The sequence below is a fragment of the Taudactylus pleione genome, unplaced genomic scaffold (genome assembly GCF_031769625.1).
Source record: "Taudactylus pleione unplaced genomic scaffold, aTauple2 ptg000570l, whole genome shotgun sequence".
Lineage (NCBI taxonomy): Eukaryota > Metazoa > Chordata > Amphibia > Anura > Myobatrachidae > Taudactylus > Taudactylus pleione.
Genome location: NW_028284972.1, coordinates 52,501 through 57,500, shown reverse-complemented (window position 1 = coordinate 57,500; position 5,000 = coordinate 52,501).

Here is a 5,000-nt window from a genome sequence, read left to right as displayed (position 1 = left end):
CTCCCCATCCCCGGGCTTAAGGGCCGGAGGGGAGGGCGAAGGCTCGGTCGGTCCTCCCCGGGCTTAAGGGTCCGCAGGCTCCCCGGCCGCAAGTCGGGCGCTTCGGGCGTGCGTGCGTGCGTGCGTGCGTGCGTGCGTGCGTGCACCTTCCTCTCTAATGTCTTAAATTCATGCTTGGATAGACAGATAGATATTTTTTTAAGTTATTTTTTTTTTTCCTCCCGGGGTGCTGCTGCAGCGGCGCCGGGCATCCACCGGTGGGGGGCGCCGCTGGGCTGGGCGGGTCTGCACCTTACTCTCCCGTGTTTTTTATTTCACGTGTGGCTATTTTTTTTTTTTTCACATTTCCACCTTACTCTCTCTCTCTCCCGTGTTGTTTATTTCACGTGTGGCTATTTTACTTTTATTTATTTTTTTCAAATTTCCACCTTACTCTCTCTCTCCCGTGTTGTTTATTTCACGTGTGGCTATTTTATTTTATTTTTTTTTTCAAATTTCCACCTTACTCTCTCTCCCGTGTTGTTTATTTCACGTGTGGCTATTTTATTTTTATTTTTTCACATTTCCACCTTACTCTCTCTCTCCCGTGTTGTTTATTTCACGTGTGGCTATTTTTTTTTTATTTATTCTTTTCAAATTTCCACCTTACTCTCTCTCCCGTGTTGTTTATTTCACGTGTGGCTATTTTTTTTTTATTTATTCTTTTCAAATTTCCACCTTACTCTCTCTCCCGTGTTGTTTATTTCACGTGTGGCTATTTTATTTTAATTTTTTCACATTTCCACCTTACTCTCTCTCTACCGTGTTGTTTATTTCACGTGTGGCTATTTTATTTTTTATTTTTTCACATTTCCACCTTACTCTCTCTCTCCCGTGTTGTTTATTTCACGTGTGGCTATTTTATTTTATTTTTTTCAAATTTCCACCTTACTCTCCCGTGTTGTTTATTTCACGTGTGGCTATTTTACTTTTATTTATTTTTTTCAAATTTCCACCTTACTCTCTCTCTCCCGTGTTGTTTATTTCACGTGTGGTTATTTTATTTTATTTTTTTTTTCAAATTTCCACCTTACTCTCTCTCCCGTGTTGTTTATTTCACGTGTGGCTATTTTATTTTTATTTTTTCACATTTCCACCTTACTCTCTCTCTCCCGTGTTGTTTATTTCACGTGTGGCTATTTTTTTTTTATTTATTCTTTTCAAATTTCCACCTTACTCTCTCTCCCGTGTTGTTTATTTCACGTGTGGCTATTTTATTTTAATTTTTTTTCAAATTTCCACCTTACTCTCTCTCCCGTGTTGTTTATTTTACGTGTGGCTATTTTACTTTTATTTATTTTCTTCAAATTTCCACCTTACTCTCCCGTGTTGTTTATTTCACGTGTGGCTATTTTACTTTTATTTATTTTTTTTTCAAATTTCCACCTCACTCTCCCGTGTTGTTTATTTCACGTGTGGCTATTTTATTTTTATTTATTTTTTTTTTCAAACTTCCCGGGGTGCTGCTGCAGGGGCGCCGCGAGGCGGGTCTGCACCCTGCTCTCTCTATGTTTTTATTTCATGGGAGGCTATTTTTTTTCATATTCTTTCAGATTTCCCGGGGTGCTGCCGCAGAGGCGTCGCGGGACGGGTCGGGTCCGCACCTCACTCTCCCTATGTTTGTATTTCATGGGTGGCTACAGAATTACTTTTTTTTAAAACTTTCCAGGGCGGCCACCGGGGGGGGGGGGGGGGGGGGGCGCCGCGGGACTGCACCTCACTCCCTCTATGTTTTTATTTCACGGGTGGCTATACAATTTTATTTACATTTTTTATTTTACCAGGCGGCCACCGGGGGGCGCCGCGAGGCGGGGCGGGTCTGCACCTCACTCCTCCTGTGTTTTTTTTAGTCTCATGGGTGGCTACATAATTTATTTTTTTTTAAATTCCAGTGGCGGCCACCAGGGGGCGCCGGGAGGCGGGGCGGGTCTGCACCTCGCTCACCCTATGCTTTTATTTCATGGGTGGCTATAGAATTTTTTTTTTTTTTTTTAATTCCCGGGGCGGCCACCGGGGGGCGCCGCGACTCTGCCCCTCACTCACCCTATGCTTTTATTTCATTTGGTGGCTATGTCATTTTTTTTTTTTTTTTTAAACATTTCCCGGGCGGCCACCGGGGGGCGCCGCGAGGCGGGGCGGGTCTGCACCTCACTCCCCCTATGTTTTTATTTCATGGGTGGCATATAATTTGTAATTTTTTATTTATTTTTTTTAAATTCCCGGGCGGCCACCGGGGGGCGCCGCGCGGCGGGTCTGCACCTCACTCTCGCTATGTTTTTACTTCACGGGTGGCTATTCAAATTTGTTTATTTTTTTTTTCATTTTCCCGGGGGGCCACCGGGGGGCGCCGCGGGGCGGGTCTGCACCTCACTCCCCCTATGTTTTTATTTCATGGGCGGCTATTTCTTAAAAAAAAATAAAAATAAAAAAAATTCCCGGGGTGCTGCTGCAGTGGCGCGGGGCGTCCACCGGGGGGCGTCCACGATTCGGTCGGGCCTGCACCTTGCACTCTCTCCCTATGTTTTCATTTCATGGGTGGCTACTTTAAAAATTTTCATTTTGTTATTTATTTTTTAATTCCCGGGGCGTCCATCGGGGGGCGCCGCGTGGGGGGGGGGGGGGGGGGCGTTTCTGCACCTTGCACTCTCTCCCTATGTTTTCATTTCATGGGTGGCTACTTTAAAAATTTTCATTTTGTTATTCATTTTTTCGATTCCCCGGGGCGTCCATCGGGGGGCGCCGCGTGGGGGGGGGGCGTTTCTGCACCTTGCACTCTCTCCCTATGTTTTCATTTCATGGGTGGCTACTTTAAAAATTTTCATTTTGTTATTCATTTTTTCGATTCCCCGGGGCGTCCACCGGGGGGCGCCGCGCGGCGGGGCGGGCCTGCACCGTGCACTCTCCCTGTGTTTTAATTTCATGGGTGGCTGTTTTTCATTTTTTTCAAAATAATAATAATAATAATAATAATAGTAATAATTTCACGGGGCGCTGCTGGTGCAGCGTCGCGGGGCGTCCACCGGGGGGCGCCGCGGGTCGGGGCGGGTCTGCACCTTACTCCCCCCAATGTTTTAATTTCACGGGTGGCTCTATTTTTTTTTATTTCAATTTTTTGCCCTCCCGGGGTGCTGCTGCAGCGCCACCGGGTGGCCACCGGGGGGCGCCGCCGTGCCGGCGGGCACCGGCCTTCGCCCCTGCCCCCTCCCCGGCCCCCCAGGGGCCCGTCAGGCCAAGGGGCGGCGGTCCACGGGAGGCCGACTCCCCTCTGCGGAGGCCCCGATGAGGTCGGACCGGGGTGCCCTCGTCCGCCCTGCGCTTCCGAGGCTTCGGGGAAGAGAGGGAGAAGCCGCCGCTGAAGGTGGCGCGCAGCACCGGTGGCGTGACCCGTGAGGGAAACCCTCCGGCGGATTGTTAGGAGAGGGAGAGAGAAAGCGAGGCGACTGGCCGGGGGGGCCTTCTCCCACCCGAGGAGGCCCAGGCCGGGCTCCAGGAGAGCACGGGAGATTCTGCGAGCGAGGCGTCCCAGCCAGGGCTCCAGGAGAGCACGGGAGATTCTGCGAGCGAGGCGTCCCAGCCAGGGCTCCAGGAGAGCACGGGAGATTCTGCGAGCGAGGCGGCCCGGCCAGGGCTCCAGGAGAGCACGGGAGATTCTGCGAGCGAGGCGTTCCGTGCCAGGGCTCCAGGGGCGACCGGGGAGAGAGCCCCTTCCGCCAGCGCGGGAGCCCCCGGAGGTCTCCCGGCAGGGCCGAAGGGGTACGGCCCTTCCCCTTCATCCGTTCCCTGCGGCGCAGCGCCACCCGGCGGCAGACAGGGGAACTGCAACCTCTGGAAGTCCCGATGAGGTCGGGAAAAAGGGCCTCGTGCCGGGACCCGGTTCCAGGAGGTCGGGTAAATTCCGCCGGCGCCCCGCAAAAGGTGGCGCGCAGCAGCGACGCCGTGACGTCCGAGGGAATTCCTCGGGCGGATTCATAGGTGGCGAAGAGGCGAGAGAGAGAGAGAGAGAGAGAGCCAGGAAGAGATCCGTGGGGGGCGCAGCGCGAGAAGGCTCGAGGCGCCCCCCGAGCCACCCTTCCGATCGATGAGGCACCCCGCGTCCCGGCGGGGAGGGACGATCGCTCGGCCGGAACCCAGGGGTCCCGGCCGGATTCACGGGCGAACCCGACCCTCCCTCGGCCCACGGCGCGCCCGGCACCCCTCCGCCGCGAGGGCGTCCGGTCCACCAGGCGTCCGCCTCGCGCTCCGACCCCCTTTCACCGGGGGGGACCGGGAGGGCAGGCGGGCCCCGTCCGACTCCAGGCGGTCGCGGTCTGCTCCGTCCGTCAGCCCCAACTCAGGCGTCCGACACCGCCAGGGGCTTCCGGGGAGGCCGTCCTCGCTCCCGGGCGAGGCGCTCACCCCCGGGCCCCGGCGGAGCACACGATTTCCCCGGAACCGCTCGAGCGTCGACCCGCGAAACAGTCCCTTTCCCAGAGAAGGGCCCGGCGCGCCGCCCGTCGCCCCGACGGCGCGGCGCCCGCACGCAGAGGGCCGCGGCCCGGCCCGCGGAGAGAAGGGCGGAGAGAGACGGGGCCGCCCCCCCCGCGAGAGCGACAGAGAGAGAGAGCCGGGGCGAGTCCCCGCGGCCGGAGGGCGCGAGAGAGAGAGAGATCGACCGAGCCGCGGAGACGAAGAGCGAGGGCGGCCGAGACGGAAACACGGCAGGAGGAGAGGGGAGTCCTTTTCGGAGGGAGCCGGCCGGAAGCTGCGCGCCGAGCGGGCCCGGGCCAGTCCCGGGCCCGGGTCGGGCGGGCGACCGCGCTCCGCGCTTCTACACCCTTTCACCCCCCCGGGACAAGTTGAAACCGGTCAGGCGTAGAACGGGATGCGGTGGGTTGGGGGAGCGGGGTCCCCTGGGGGCCGACGGCCCGGCCTCGCCCTGGCGGCGGGGATCGGCGTCGGGAGGCCTGAGGCGACTTTTCGAC